Genomic DNA, 16,101 nt, shown 5'->3' on the forward strand with positions numbered 1-16,101 from the left:
TGTGGGCAAAAAAGAAGGGAATTGGGGAGGGGGGAGGGGGAGGTGAGGCTGGAAGTGGGGGGGACTGGCACTTGGTGTGCAATGGTTTGTGCCCCCCAGCCCCATGGGTGTGGATTCTGTCTGGCTGTCGGTCTGGCTGTGGGGGGGGCAGCTCTCTCTGTCAGTCTGGCTGGGGGGGGGACAGCTCTCTCTGTAGGTCTGGCTGGGGGGGGGCAGCTCTCTCTGTCCGTCTGGCTGTGGGGGGCAGCTCTCTCTGTCGGTCTGGGTGTGGGGGGGCAGCTCTCTCTGTCGGTCTGGCTGGGGGGGGCAGCTCTCTCTGTCGGTCTGGGTGTGGGGGGGCAGCTCTCTCTGTCGGTCTGGCTGGGGGGGGACAGCTCTCTCTGTCGGTCTGGCTGGGGGGGGCAGCTCTCTCTGTCGGTCTGGGTGTGGGGGGGCAGCTCTCTCTGTCGGTCTGGCTGGGGGGGCAGCTCTCTGTCGGTCTGGGTGGGGGGGGGCAGCTCTCTCTGTCGGTCTGGCTGGGGGGGGGGGGGGGCAGCTCTCTGCCTGCTGTCCACCCCTGCTCCGTGCCGATGTGGTCTCCTTCAGAGCCCGTGGTGGTCTTGCGGGTGTGGGATGCTTGTGTGGGCAAAGGCACAGAGTGTGGGGGTGATGTGGGCAAAGGCACAGAGTTTGGGGGTGATGTGGGCAAAGGCACGGAGTTTGGGGGTGATGTGGGCAAAGGCACGGAGTTTGGGGGGATGTGCGAAGGAGAGGCTGGCAGCTGGGCTTTCGCTTGGTGTGCCGTGGTTTTGGGAACGCTCCCCCCCCGAGCTGTGAGCTCTCCCCACAAGCCAGGCATTGTTTCGGCTCCTTCGCGGGGTCCCTGCATGGTTGAGGGTTCAGGGGAGGGGCACTGGGGAGGGGGTCCCAGGCTGCCTCCCAGGATTGCTCCGAGCCTATGGTGGCGTCTGGGTTCCCAAAGAGAACTCCAGGGAAGAGGGTGGGGGGCACCCGGAGGTGTCACACGTGGGTTTCCTAGCAGGGCAGGGGGTCCCGAGGGGAGGGGACAGGGCAAAGGGGCCGCCCCCGGAGCTGGCTGCTGGCTGGCTGGACCGGTGTCACTCCTCCTCCTTCTTCTCCTCCCCTCCTCCTCCTCCTCCTCCTCCTCCTCCTCCTCCTCCTCCTCGTCGCTCCTTCTCTCCGCCCGGCGCCGGGGCAGCTTCCACCGGAGGCGCTGGGGACATGGAGCGGACCTGAGCCGGGCGAAGCGGTAGCGGAACCCACACCGGCAACCGGCAGCGGCGGCAGCACCGAGAGCGGCGGCGGGGACAGGGGCACCGCGCGGAGGAGCCGTGAGTGAAGCGGGGGCACGGGCAAGGGACTCAAGCCCGGCTTGGGGGGCACGGGCATCGCCCCAGGCGGGGCACCGACGTGGTCCCGGGGCAGTGAACATCCTCTCGGGGTGAGGAGCATCCTCCCGGCTTGCAGTCCCTGATCCCGGCTGGGCTGAGAGCGGCTGGGGGCGTGGGGGGGGGGGGGGCATGGCAGGACCCTCGTCCCTCCCTCCAAAGCCTTTTTTCGCCTAAAGAGGAGAAGGGGACGCTGGAAGTGGGGGTGCAGGAGCCGTCTCCAGTCTCCGCTGCAAAGTTTGGGGCTGTGAACTCTCCTCCGAGAGCTCTCCACCCCCCCCCTCTCCCCCCACCCCCCCACCCGAGAACTCGGCAGGGAAAGGGTTAAGCCACGGGCAACCCCCGGGGCCACAGAACTGGGAGGTAAAGGATTAACCCATGAGGACATTCTCTTCCTTCCCGACCCTTGACCTGACTACCAGAGGTTGCCCCACGGAAGCCCCCTCCCCGGGACCCCCCTGACACCCGCCCTGGGAAGGCTTCTCGCCCCCTCCCGCTGGTCATTTGGGTTCCTGGAGTGGGGACCTGGGCACACAGCCTCGGACTCACTGTATGCTCTGGGTCAAGGTTAGGGGGGGCAGCTGGCACCCCCCAAGACACGGCACTGGGGGTCATAGCAGTGCGCAGGGACAGACGGACATGCTGACACCTCGGGCCGGCACAGACGGGCACAGAACCCGGCTGCCATGGGCACATGGTGTGTGCCCCCAGGGCTGGGGGCCGGCTGGGGGCTTTCATAGCTCTGCGGCGCTCAGGGGTTGGGGTCCTCACCTCTCATCTCCCTCCCTAGTCTCTATCCCTTGCCCTCGTCTCTTATCCTCATCCGTCTTTCCCATCTCTTGTCCTCATCCTTCCTTTCCACCTCTGCCCTCCATCCCTCATTCCGTGCCTTATCCCCATCCTTCATCCCAATCCCTCATCCCTGTCCCTCATCCCCTGCCTCACCGTGGCACAGTTGGGACATTCCTGCCCCCTTGTCCATCTCCCAGCGTCTTTCCCGTGCGCAGAGAGGCAGTTTGTTGTCCTCTGTGACAGCATCACTCCACGCCAGCCCCGCAGAGCCACGTCCCGGCAGCATCAGAGGGAAGCAGGCACAGCCTCCGGGCAAGGAAAAGTTGCCGCGGGTGTTTGTCCGTCCGAGAGGGGCTGGGATTGCTCTGCCAAACCTTAGCCCCAGCGTCGTGATAGCACCAGGCCAGAGAGGGTTTGGGGCTGGGCTCAGCACTGAACTCACTCTCAGCAAGAGGGAACCTTGGCACCGAGCTCCCTTGGCAGCCTCGGAGCCGCCTGCCCGACCCGTCCTGGGCAGGCTGAGGTCCGAAAGCGCTGCACAGCAGAGCCCTCCCAGTGGGCTTCGTGCTGGGTGGGGGTCCCACAGCCATCCGGCAGCCCCTATGGAGCTGTGGGGGCAGCTGTTGGCGTGGAGCGGGGGGAAGCTTTCACCTCCTGGGCGCTGACAAACCTCAGCTCAGAAAGCAGTGAGGTGGGCGACGGAGCCCAGAGCTGGAAGCTCACCTCCGGGGGACCCTCCACCCCCCCTTAGGTCAACGCCAACAAAGTTGCCAGCGGAGAAATAAACCCAAGCGATGCATCCCCCCAGGGGAGCCATCGAGGAGAGGATTTTTGAGGGTGAAACGCTGAGATAAAGGCAAAACTTTGCCTCTTTCCTCTTCCACCCTGCTGATTTTCGGCAAGGTTTGGGTGTCAGGAAGGGGAAAAAAAGAGATCCAGAAGGTGGCTGCGTGTAGTTGGGAGTCTCAGTTACCTCTCGTGGAGTACTTGGGGCGTCGGCAAACACTCCACTTGCCCAGCAAATCAGGAGTAATAGGTTTTAGGAGTGGGAAAAGAGAGAAATAAACGAAAGCTCTCTTCCCCCCCCACCCCTCCCACCCCCCCCATTAGCTCGGCTTAATGTGATTTTCTCCGTAGCACAGAGCAGATAATATCACTCAGCGACTCCCCTATTGAGCCAAGAACTCCTGTTTGTAATTCATGCAATTTCCTTTTAGTTCAATTTCATTCTGTACTCAATCCATTCTGTTGACACTGATACAGGACTTCTTTCCTCCTCCCCCCTTCCCCCCCCCCCCCCCCCCCCCCGCCCTCTCCCCCCTTCCCCACCTCTTCTCTCGTCGAAAGGCTGCGATTTCAGAGGCTTTGTGTTAAAAATAGCTGCTGTCCTTTGACAAACGTGGGCAGGCTAAAGGCAGTTTGCTAAATCATTGGCGAGTGACAGGATGATTTTTTTAACCGGTATCTCCCTTGGTGCTGTTTGTTTGTTTCCTACCCCCCCCCCCGTCCACCTCCAGGCTGGCAGAGCTGCTGCTGGGGCTGGGGGCTTGCCCTTGGCATCTCAAGTGGTATGTTAGAAAGCAATTCTTGACAGTGAAGGGTGATGAGACTCTGGAACAGGTTGCCCCGGGGAGGTTGTGGATGCCTCGTTGCTGGAGGTGTTCAAGGCCAGGTTGGATGAGGCCATGAGCAGCTTGGTCTAGTGGGAGATGTTCCTGCTCGTGGCAGAGGTGTTGGGCAAGGTGACCTTTGAGGGTCCTTTCTAACCCAATGCAATCAGTGGCACAGGCTGCCCAGGGGGGTTGTGGAGTTTCCCTCTCTGGAGATACTCAAGATCTGCCTGGATGTGTTCCTATGTGATCTGGTGGAGGTGATCTTGCACTGCAGGGGGGGGTGTTTGGACTGGACGAGCTTAGGAGGTCCCTTCCATGCCCCTGACATCCTGTGGTGCTGTGATCTGTGAACTCGATGACGTTTAAGATCCCTTCCAACCTAAACCATTCTATGAATCTCACCCAGGAAGCACAAATCCCTTTGGAGCAGAGCAATAAATAGGAGCAGAGACCTCAGATGGTTAAAACTCCATTTTCCTCCCCACCGTGAAGCCCTTCAGGCTGCCACCTCACCTCCAGCGTGCCCGAAGTGCTTTTTTTCACCCCCACCAAACCATTCCTCCCCCCACCAACAAGGTCCTGACAAACAAAGTTTATTCCAGCCAGGGTGCAAAATACCCCGGAGGGGAATAGCTGAGCTTTTTGTCTCCCTGCCGAAGTGCCCATTTTCCACGGAGGTGCCAGAGGAAGGGAGTGGGGGTGGGGGGGAGCTGTGCCTTGCCACTTTGGGACCAAGGAGAGATGGAGCAGGTCGTAAACTTGTTATGTGCTGGAGGGGGGTTTAATTTCGTTCACAGGAAGGGTTCTTCTCTCCGTGCAGGGAAGGCAGAGGCACAGTAAATCTACTCTTTCAGTGGGTTTATTTTTACCTTCGTTACTTGCTGGTGGGATCCCCTCCCCCGGGGGAAGGTTTGCCCAAGCTCTGTTGCCCTCTTGCCTTCCTGGAATCGAGGCTCGCTAAGCAGCCCTTCCACACCCTATGAGCTGGTTGGAGGACAGGGACAAAGGGTGGCTCTGGGACCTGGTAGCAACGTGCTTTGGCCCTTCCCAGGTGAGTTTAGCTCCGTTTCAGGGCTGCTTGGGGGGGTAGTGGTAGGGAGATGCATGCCAGCTGCTCCTGGGGTTGCTGGAGCCTGGGTCTGAGCAGTGCCCCCACGGATGGAGCGTTCTTGGGGCTGCAGTGAGCTGGTGTTGAAGGGGTTGAAAGTTTGCTGTTGAGCAGGTGGGGTGGTGCAATAGATCCCTGAGGGGTAGAGTGGGCTGTGGGTGTACACAAGGTGGGACATTTTGCTCCCTGCAGGGAGGGAGGAGGTCACCTCGGCTGTCCCCAGCCCTCTCACACGCTCCGTGCAGCTGCAGCTTGCTCGGCCGCGGCTCGGCCATGCCTGCCTGAGCTCCAGCACAGAGCCAAAAAGCCAAACTAACTTTGGGAAGGGTTTGGAAGTGATGCTGGTGTCACAGCCGAGCTGTTGGCTCTGCTTTTAGGGGCGGGAGGGGTCCCTCAGTGCAGCCCCAGACCGAGGAGGAGCAGAGGCTCTCAGTGAGCCTGTGGTCCCTCGCCGCTTGCTGTCCCGCACTGCCCAGCACGCAGCGCGGTCAGCCCTGCTTTGTCTGCCTGCTGCCAAGCCACGTCCCTGCTTGCTCCTCCAGCTTTAGCCCATTGTAAACAGTCGGGGTGGTTTGTGCTGGGCCAGCTGTGTGCCCAGATGTGTGCCTGCAGAAAAGAGAAACCTTTCTGACCTTCCTCGGGCAGCTGCGACCGGTGACAGGGATGCTCTCGGCAGGGCAGCTCTGCTTTTGTGCCCTGGAATCCTCCCCAACCGTGGTAACAAAAAGCATCCTGCTTATTTGCCTTTAAAAACGGGGTTGTTTTATCCCAAATCGAGCGGTGGACAGGCAGGGCAATTGTTAACCTCTCGCTTGTGAGCCGCGGAGAGAGCTTCCTTGGCCTCTTTTGTTCTCTTCCTGCGGCCGCGCCGCTGAAGTGGGAGCATCATCGCTGCGACCTGGGAGCAGCATCGCTGCGAACTGGGAGCATCACTGCTGCCAACTGGGGACGGATGGTGAAATATTTTCGTTTCCCCCCCCCCCGGGCTAAAAGGCACTGATGGGGCAGAGAGGCGCCGGTTTCTTGTGCATCTGACAGCAGCTTGGTCTGGCAGAGAGGCTGATGAAGGAGTTGTGCTCGGCAGGAGGGAGAGCCCAGAAAGATGGGGCAGCTCCAGGGTCGGGTGTTCCCCTGGCTAAGGGGTTCCTTGCAGCAACCCAGCCAGGATTGGGCTTTCCTAAGCTCTGCTGCTTTATATCTTCCCTCCACCCCAGAAGCTTTGTGGAGGTTTTGGTTTCATTGTGCTGCAGGGAGGAAGATTTGAGCCACTTAAGAAGTTGTGCACGAATTTCCACCCTGGTTTAACCCAGTGAAGGGCATGCAAAAGGGAAATAAATTAGGGCAGCTCCTGACAGTTCTTGCTGAAAGAAAAAAAATAAATATGACTATCTCAGCGTCTTTGCCTCCATCCTGTGCCCTTTGGGGAGTCACTTCAGGAGTGAAATCCTCTCTCCTGGGCAGAGCTGCTGCTGGCCTGGCCCTGGCACCGGTGAGCTCCTCATGTGTGGCTTGTGCTGGGCTGAGAAGTGCGTGGGCTCCTCCAGCACCAGGAAAGTTGGCAGGCTCCAAGGCATCAACTTCTGGAATATTTTCTGCTGCTCTGAAGCCTTCCCTCTCTCCCTCCCTCCCACTCCATGTCCACCTGCTCCAGGACCACATGTCCCGAGCTGGAACAGCTCCAGCCCCTAAACAAGGGCCCTTGGTCTACCCAGTCCCACCAGCCTGGTGCTGGCAGAGAGGGGAGGCTGGGGAGGTGCAGGGGAGCTTGGTAGGGCCTTGGCTCGCATCAGAAACTTCCTAATAGCTTGAATAGGTCAGTGAAAAATAATCTGGGGGGGTGCAGAGGCTGAATCTGCCCCCCACAAAGCATTTATAGGAGTGCACAGTCACAATGGAGGGGGCACTGCTCAAGCAGCCCTGTCCCATTTGTCTCTGAGCACCTCCCAAGACCTTGCACCTCCTAATGGCTTCACACAGCCTTGTCCCCTTCACCTCTGAGTACCCCCCAGCACCTGGCACCCCCAAATGGCTCCACACAGCCTTGTCCCCTTCACCTCTGAGCACCCCCCAGCACCCAACACCTCCAAATGGCTCCACACAGCCTTGTCCCCTTTGCCTTTGGGCAGCCCTCAGCACCTGGCACCCCCAAATGGCTCCACGCAGCCTTGTCCCCTCCACCTCTGAGTACCCCCCAGCACCTGGCACCCCCAAATGGCTCCACACAGCCTTGTCCCCTTCACCTCTGAGTACCCCCCAGCACCTGGCACCCCCAAATGGCTCCACACAGCCTTGTCCCCTTCACCTCTGAGTACCCCCCAGCACCTGGCACCCCCAAATGGCTCCACACAGCCTTGTCCCCTCCACCTCTGAGTACCCCCCAGCACCTGGCACCCCCAAATGGCTCCACACAGCCTTGTCCCCTTCACCTCTGAGTACCCCCCAGCACCTGGCACCCCCAAATGACTCCACACAGCCTTGTCCCCTTTGCCTTTGGGCAGCCCTCAGCACCTGGCATCCCCAGGTGACTCCAGACAGCCTTGTCCCCTCCAACTCTGAGCACCTCCCAGCACCTTGCACCCCTAAATGTCTCCACACACACTCTTAGGGTTGGTTTTCCAAGGGGAAAGTGAATTCTGTGAGTGTTGTGCCAGAGAGAAGCTCCTTCCTCTGCCTTCCCATCCTGCTCCTGCTCGCAGCCCTTCAGCTGGAGCATGCAAACAGGGAGATGGCTCTGAAGCAGCTCCAGTTCTGCCTTTCCAGCATCTAATGCTCCATCACCAGCCAGAGCTGCTCCAGGCACATGAGCCTTTGGAAAGATGCAGTCTGGTGGCTTGCAGAGGCTGAGTAGCCTCCTCCTCACCTGCTCCCTGTGTGTGTGGGGGGTCTTATCAGAGAGCAACAAGATAAGGTGGCTCATCATTAAAGGTGTCTGGAGGAGTCCTGCAAGCACCCCCCTGGGCCAGGACAAACTCTGAGTTCTTGGGTTTGAGCTCAGCCTGGTGAAGGCAGCTGGTGGCAGTTCATTGTCTGCTGGGAGGGAAGGGGAGATTCTAGATGACCTCTAGCAAGGGAGGTTGGAGAGAGGTGGGAGTTGATCTCTCTTCCCTGCCATCAGGTGAGAGGACAAGAGGAAATGGCCTGAAATTGCACCAGGGGAGGGTTAGGTTGGACAGTAGGAATAAATATTGGCTGCAAGAGTGCTCAGGGATTGGCAGAGGCTGCCCAGGGAGGTGGTGGAGTCCCCACCCCTGGAGGTGTTCAAGAAACCTGTGGCCATGGCACTTGGGGACATGGTTGAGTGGCCATGGTGGGGCTGGGTTGATGCTTGGGCTCAACGAGCTCAGAGAGCTTGTCCAGCCAAACCCTTTCTGTGATCCTGTGGCATCCAGCAAGGAGAACTAAAGGAGCATGAGGCAGCAGTGAGCCCAGTGGGGATCTGAGCCTCTTGGCCCAAGCAAAAATGGGACTATTGTGGGCTGAGAATGACAGGAGAAAGAGAATCAGAGTCAGAGAATGGGAAACACCTTAGGATCATCCAGTCCAAATGTAGGCTAAGATCTCTCAGTACACAAAAGCTGCAGAAGCAGCTGGATAGAAATACCCAATGGTGCTGCCAGCTTCTGCCACCACCATGGTGCTGGAGATTGCTGCTTTCTCCTGCTGCTGTCCCCCAAGGGGCAGAAATCAAAATCCTTTGGATGTGAAAGTCAATCTGCCCAATTCAGCAGGGCTGAGTGTGGCCAGGGGGTGCCAGGGTGGGATGCCAGGGCCAGGGAATGTCAAGGTGGGATGCTAGGGCCAGGCAATGCCACGATGGGAGCAGCTCTTTATTGAGGACAGGCTGAAGGAGCTGAGGAGTTGTTCAGCCTGGAGAAGGGAAGGCTCCAGGAAGACCTTAGAGCAGCCTTCCAGTAGCTGAAGAGCTGGGGAGGGACTTTAGACAAAGGTACCAGATGATCTTAGAGGCCATTTCCAACCTAAACCATTCCATAGCTCACAGGATGCCAGGGGTTGGAAGGAACCCAAAGAGCTCATCCAGTCCAACCCCTCTGCCACAGCAGGACCACACAATCCAGCTCAGGGCACACAGCAACACATCCAGACAGGCCTGGAAAGGCTCCACACAAGGAGACTCCACAACCTCTCTGGGCAGCCTGTGCCAGGGCTCTGGGACCCTTCCAGGCAAGAAGTTCCCTCTTGTGCTGAGCTGCAACCTCCTGTGCTGCAGCTTCCATCCATTGCTGCTTGTCCTGTGCCAGGGAGCAGTGAGCAGAGCCTGTCCCCCCCTCCTGACCCCCAGCCCTCAGAGAGTTACAGACATTGATTCAATCCCCTCTCAGTCTCCTCCTCTCCAGACTAAGCAGCCCCAGGTCCCTCAGCCTCTCCTCACCAGGCAGTGCTCCAGTCCCCTCATCATAGCTCTCTGCTGGACCCTCTCTCCAGTGCTAGTTCCATATGTGGTAGATAGATCTGAGGTGCAAGGATAAAAGATCACGTTTCAAAACCTCACTTGTCCTAAAGGTTGATCACTTAGGAACTAAACATAAAATGCTTCATCAACACAATCACACCTCCCTGGAATGCAGCCTAGCCCTGAACTTCCACCCAAACCGAATTTGATGCAAATAAGCCAAGCAGCAAAGGCTGCAAACTGGAGCAGAGAAGGTTTCACCTCCACAATGAGGAGAAACTTCTTTACAGTGAGGGTGGCAGAGCCCTGGAGCAGGCTGCCCAGAGAGGTTGTGGAGTTCTCCTGCTCTGCAGACTTTCCAAACCCACCTGGATGTGTTCCTGTGTGAACTACCCTGGGCAGGGAGGGGTCCTGTGGGTTGGACTGGATGATCTCTGGAGGTCTCTTCCAACCTGGAAGGTTCTGTGATTGTGTGAGTCTGTGTATGAGAGGTGATGGCTTCAGACTGGAAGAAGCTGGCTTGAGATTGGAACAAGAACAAGAGGACATAGTCTCAAACTGTGCCAGGGCAGGATTAGGCTGGACATTAGGAAGAGATTCTTCATGGAAAGAGAGATTGGCACTGGAATGGGCTGCCGGGGGGGGGGGGTGGAGTTCCCCATCCTTGGAGGTGTTTAAGAGGAGGCTGCATGAGGCACTCATTGCCATGGGTGAGTGAATGAGAAGGTGTCAGGTGACAGGTTGGACTCCTAAAGTTCTTTTCCAACCTTTCCAATCGATTCTGTGGCCATCAGGGAGAAATTCTTCCCCAGGAGGATGCTGAGGCACTGGAACAGGTTGCCCAAAGACATTGTGGATGCTACGAGCCTGGAAGCACTCAAAGCCTTGAGCAACCTGAGGTGGCAGGAGGTGTCCCTGCCCGTGGCAGGAGGTTGGAACTGGATGATCTCTAAGGTCCCTCCCAAGCCCACCCATTCTATGAGAGCAGGCCCAGGTGGTGCCATGGCAGGCCGGGTGGGGCAGCGCTGCGGGGGGAGCATTTCCCGGCAGAGATGAGGCTGCTGCTGCTGCTGCTGCTGCTGCATCCACTGCAGCAACTCACCTCCGGCCTTCTCACCCAGCACAGCTCCTGCCTGGGGCGGCTGGGTGGGTGTGGGTTTGCGGTGAGCAGCCCTCATCCCCTGGAGTCTTCCTCCCTGGGTGCTGTAGCTCAGCAGGGCTCCGGTTTGCAGCCTTCTTCAGAGCCTCTTTGATAAAGCTGAGCTGGGAGATGTGTTCAGTTCTAAGGGGGGGACACACACTCAGCCCAGGGAGGACATTGGGGGGCTGGAGTAGGGCAACAGAGCTGGGGGAGGGTCTGGAGAAGAGGGCTGGGGAGGAGCAGCTGAGGGAGCTGGAGGAGAAGAGGCTGTGGGGAGACCTCATTGCTCTCTACAGCTCCCTTAAAGAGTGATTGGCGTTGGAATGGGCTGCCCGAGGAGGTGGTGGAGTGCTCATCCCTGGAGGTGGAGTGCTCATCCCTGGAGGTGGAATGCTCATCCCTGGAGGTGTTTAAAAGGAGGCTGCATGAGGCACTCTGTGCCAGGGGTTAGTTAATTAGAAGGTGAGAGGTGCTAGGTTGGACTCGATGATCTCAGAGGTCTCTTCCCACCTGGTTAATTCTGTGATCCTGTGAAAGGAGGTTGGAGCCAGGAGGGGGTTGGGCTCTGCTCCCAAGGAACAAGCAACAGAATGAGAGGAAATGGCCTCGAGTTGCACCAGGTCAGGTTTAGGTTGGAGATGAGGAACGATTTCTTCCCCCAAAGGGTTGCCAAGCCTTGAAACAGGCTACCCAGGGCAGTGGTGGAGTCCCCATCCCTGGAGAGGGTCTCATAACCATGGAGATGTGGTGCTGAGGGCCACGGTTCAGTGGTGCCCTGGCAGTGCTGGGCTCAATGAGCTTAAAGGTCTCTTCCAACCAAAACGATTCTGTGAAGAGCCAGAGCAGGAGTTTAGGACAGAGCTCATCCCTGGTGGGTATCCTGCTGCGGGGGACACTCGGGGGGCTGAATTCACTGCAGCAGAACTTGGGGACCATGCAGGATTTGGGGACCACACAGGGCTGGGGCAAATCCTGCAGTGCAGGGTGAGCAGGGATGAGGCAGGGTGGGCTGTGTGCCAGCTCTGAGCTGGGCAGGAGACTCAGCCCCCCACAGCTACCCCCTCTGCTACCCGAAAGCGACCTGCAAAGGGCTGAGGAAAGCTTCAGCGCTGGCTGGAGGTGGCAGCAGCTCTGCCTGCTCCCTGCCTGCTCCCTGCCCGAGAGGGCGTAGGGAATGCAGGGGAATGCCAGAGCCTGGCTTATCTTTTGTCTGGAACAATAGAGGGCTTGGCCCTATTGTTCTACCTTGCACGCCCAGCCGGAAAGCTCAGTCCCCTGGGGCAGAGGCTTGCACCCGACTGTGTCTGGCTGCGGGAGGGGGTTTCTGGGCAGGGATGGGCAGGGCCACCCTCACCAATCTGGGCTGTGTGGCCCTGCCTGGGTGCTGCTATCCATAGGGGGCCTTTCTTGCTGGTTTTCCTTGGTGTGACAAAAAGGATTTCAGGAGCTGGAGGGTTGGTTTGGAGGAATTTCCTAGGGCTGTGCCTGGTCAGGCTGGAAGCACAATCCACATATCCACATATCCACATATCCACATATCCACATCTCCACATCTCCACATCCACATATCCACATCCACATCTCCACATCCACACCTCTATGGACACCTGTGCCTTATCTAGTTGGAGATGTCCCTGCCCACTGCAGAGGGGTGTTGAAAATAACCTCATAAAACCATAGAGTAATTTTGGCTGGAAAGGACCTTCAAGGTCACTGAGTCCAACTATGGACCTTCAAGGGTCCCTTCCATCCCAACCCAACCCATTCTGTGATTCCATACCCACATCCATACCCACGCCCAGGCTGCAGCCTGCACAGAGGCAGAGAAGTATTTGCCTTTCTTGGAGGCGTTTGAGCAGTGGTTTGGCTCTCCAGGAGCAGCTCTGACCCTTAGGCTTCTCCTGCCCTGTCCATCAGGGCTGTGGGTCCACGCTGGGCACTGGGGTTGGGGAATGCCCATTTGTGTGTGCTGGTACCCAGGGGCTGGGCATCGTCCATGGCTCTTGGCAACAGGAGCTCTGTGAGTGCTCCTGAGCACCTCAAGCTGCAAACCACAGCTCCAGGCTTCCCTACACCTTTAGCTCCCCACTTTGTTTCAGGGGACAAAACAAGGCTGACCCCTCCCTGGGGGGTTCCAGCGCTGTCAGCCAGCAGCTGCACGGCTCTGCCAGCCACGTGTGACTTTGCCAGCGTGGCATGAAATGCCTCCAGACTCTCCCTTGCCTTCCCTGAACCCCCTCTCCGTGGCACACGAGTGGTAAACGCCACAGCAGGGCTGCCTGCATCTGCCTGCCCATGTGGGCAGAGCAACTGTGCCTGCCCACAGCTCCTCTAAGCCAAGCTTGGGAGCAGGCTGGGACATGGCACATGGATGATGCAGGAGCTGCCAAAAGCCCTCGTCGGAGAGAGCAGGCTCGGGGATCCCAGGGGGCAGAGGGATATGGGGACAGGTGCCACCGGGCACAAAGAGCCCCTTGTCTGCTGCTCCGTGCTGTGGGACACAGGCAGCCTCGGGCTGGCTGGGGGCTGTTGGATCCCCTCCCCCCTCCCTTTGCAAATGGGGAGGGCTGGCAGCTCCTTGCTGCAGAGCCTCGGTTCTCGTCCGCGCTGTGTTTTTGTTGTGCAATGAAAACGATCCTAGTGGGCCAGTAAAAACCTGTTCCCGAAGCTTTCTGCTCTTAAAGGGAAGCAGAGCCTGCTGCCCCGCCAGGATTTCGTGGGCTTCGGTTCCTCTGCAGCCAGAGGGAAGAGGAAGGCTGAGATGACAAACCAAGCCTCAGGAGGTGGTTTTGGTTTGGAGGAGGGGTCCTGCTGTGGGATGGGGTGGTGGAAGATCCCTCCCTGGCCTCTCCAGAGCCTGGGGAGTGTCTCCCCGAGATGAAATAATGCTAACAGTTAAAAACATCCTCAGCTGTAGAGCTGCGGAGCTGAGGGCCATGGCTCAGTGGTGACCTGGCAGTGCTGGGTTCATGGTTGGACTCCATGATCTTAATGTTCTCTTCCAACCACAACGATTCTACGAAGAGCCAGGGGAGGGGCTGAGCCCACAGCTCATCCGGCGGGGGGGGGACGACATGTGGGTGCCTGAGGCCACTGCAGTAGATCCTGGCTCCCTCCTGCACTTTCTATCTTAACCTGCCCAGTTAAGATGACCACCAGCCCCAGGAGGTGATGCTGGTTGCCAGCTCCATTGCTGCTGCTCTCAGATGCTCCTCTGACTTGCGCATGGGGTGAGGGGATGAGCTCCTTTCTGAGCTGTGAATGCAAGCAGCCTGAATCCACACCCTCAGTGACCACAGCTCACGCTGGTGAGGGGCAAAAGTCAGGCTCCAAGCCTGATCCTTGGGGATCTTCATCCAGAGCCAGCCAGCTGTGACTCTGCCGAACCAGAGCAGGGCAGCAGCAGAGGCAGGGTTACCATTAGTGAGGGTGTAATGGTGTGGGGCAAGATGATGGACAGCTTCTGGCAGCCAACACACATCCCTCAGGCTGCCTGCTGTCTCAGAGGGAGGCTGATGATGGGCTGCTGGAGCAGCTCCCATCACACCAGCAAAGCAAAGCAAAGCGAAGTGAAGCAAAGCAAAGCAAAGCAAAGCGAAGCAAAGCGAAGCGAAGCCGAAGCATCAGGCAGCCCCAAATCGCAGCAGCAGCTGGAAAGGCTGAAGTGACCCCACAGAGCTTTTGCCCCAAGGAGCCCCAAGCAGTGTCCTCTGTGCCCCAGCAGACAACAGCCTGTGGGGGGAAGGATCTGCTTGCTGCAGCTCAGCATCTCGTGCAAAGGGACCCCAAAGGCTTCCGGCGGGGTGCTGCGGGCGGAAGCATGGCCCCAGCAGTTTTTGGTTGCCATCCTGGGCTTGGGTTGCCAGGGCTGGTTCCAAGCTGCCTTTTGGTGCTCATGCATGTGCTTGGCTCAGGTAAAGAACCAAGAGGAGACCTCCCTGCAAATGAGACCCCTCACCCCTCAAGAAGTGATGGTATCAGTGGAGGGTGACATTAACGGCTGGAGGAGCTGGGGGTGTTTAGTCTGGAGAAGAGGAGGCTGAAGGGAGACCTCTGAGAGGAGCTTGGAGTGAGGTGGGGTTGGTCTCTTCTCCCAAGGAACCAAAAGAAACAGCCTGGAATTGCACCAAGAGAGGTTTGGGTTGGACATGAGGAGCAATTTCTTCCCCTTGAAGGTTGTCAAGGCCTGGCCCAGGCTGCCCAGGGCAGTGGTAGAGTCCTCACTCCTGGTGGACTTTCAAAGCCTTGGAGATGTGATGCTGAAGGCTGTGATTTGGTGATGTCCTGGCAGTGCTGGCTTAAGGCTTGGACTTGATGATCTCAAAGACCTCTTCCTATCCAAAACCACCATAAGAAGCTGAGCATAAGGGGTGAGATGCCCTGTGAGATGCCACGACATGAGCCCTGGGGCTGTGCCCACATTCCAGGTCCCACATTCCGCAAACCTCACCCACGGTGTGGAGCGTGGCAGAAGAGTTCAGAAAGTGAAATGGTTCAAAGCAAAAAGAGGTTCTAAACCCCCAGTCCAGGAGGGGCAGAACAAAGTGGAGGTAGGTGAGCCCTGGAGCATGGCTCCTCTCTGGGCAGGAGAGGAAAGGGGTCAGATGTCTTCACCCAGGCGATAGGAAAGTCTTGTTTACGAAGCAGGCGAGGCAAATTGTGCCCTCTGCTCTGCCTGGAAACGCTGAGTGAGTGAAATGACACAAAAACGACACTCAGATTGGCCTCCCTGATAAGCCCCAGGGCTGCTTTTGGGTGAGGGGAGGACAGAAACCGAGAAGAAAAGGAGGGAGGTTCGCTCACCAGAAAAGGAGGGAGGTTCGCTCACCGCGCTCCCTCGCCGCGCCGGCACCGGGTGAGTTGTCCTCGTCCTTCGTCCTCCTGGCTCTGCTGCTGGCCTCCTGCTGGCCTCCTGCACCTCTCTTTATTAGCTCTGAGATTGCTGGGGGTTGGAATTTCTTTCCCCTCATGGATCCGTTGATGCAGACTGGGGAAATTGGGAGGTGGAAGGAGCTGAAGCCTGTGCCGGGAGCAGCCCCAAGGAGGTTGGAGTTGAGGAGGGGAGATTGAGACTGGAGGTGAGGAAGAAATCCTTTATAGAGAGGGTGGGGAGAGATTGGAACAGGTTGCCCAGGGAGGTTGTGGATGCTGCCTCCCTGGAGGTGTCCAAGGCCAGGTTGGAGGGAGCCTTGAGTGACCTGGGCTGGTGGGAGGTGTTCCTGCCCATGGCAGGGTGGGGTTGGACTGGATGAGCTTTAAGGTTGGAGCTGGAAGATCTTCAAGGCTGGAACTGGGAGATCCTTAAAGTTGGAACTGGGAGATCTTTAAGGATGGAACTGGGAGACCTTTAAGGCTGAACTGGGAGATCTCTAAGGTTGGAACTGGGTGGGCTTCAGGGTTGGAACTGGGAGATCTTCAAGGCTGGAACTGGAAGATCCTTAAGGCTGGAACTGCAGCTGCCTGCAGGGAGGCTGTAGCCAGGTGGGGTTGGGCTCTGCTGCCAGGCAAGCAGCAGCAGAAGAAGGGGACACAGCCTCAAGCTGTGCCAGGGCAGGTCTAGACTGGATGTTGTTAGGAAGTTGTTGTCAGAGAGAGTGATTGGCACTGGAATGGGCTGCCCAGGGAGGTGGTGGAGTGGCTGTGGCTGG

At 58.2% G+C, this 16,101-nt stretch overlaps 1 protein-coding gene across 2 annotated transcripts in view; it reads left to right on the top strand.

The window, feature by feature from the left end:
* The first annotated feature begins 1,196 nt into the window (after positions 1–1,196).
* The window catches only part of SOX13 (SRY-box transcription factor 13), a 39,339-nt gene continuing 24,434 nt past the window's right edge, over positions 1,197–16,101 (top strand). For both annotated transcript variants that reach the window (XM_064173510.1, XM_064173511.1), the window contains exon 1: positions 1,197–1,331. The gene's annotated coding sequence lies outside the window, so the exon portion shown is untranslated. The remainder of the gene's footprint in view (positions 1,332–16,101) is intronic.

The sequence above is a fragment of the Pogoniulus pusillus genome, chromosome 39 (assembly GCF_015220805.1).
Source record: "Pogoniulus pusillus isolate bPogPus1 chromosome 39, bPogPus1.pri, whole genome shotgun sequence".
Classification (NCBI taxonomy): Eukaryota; Metazoa; Chordata; class Aves; order Piciformes; family Lybiidae; genus Pogoniulus; species Pogoniulus pusillus.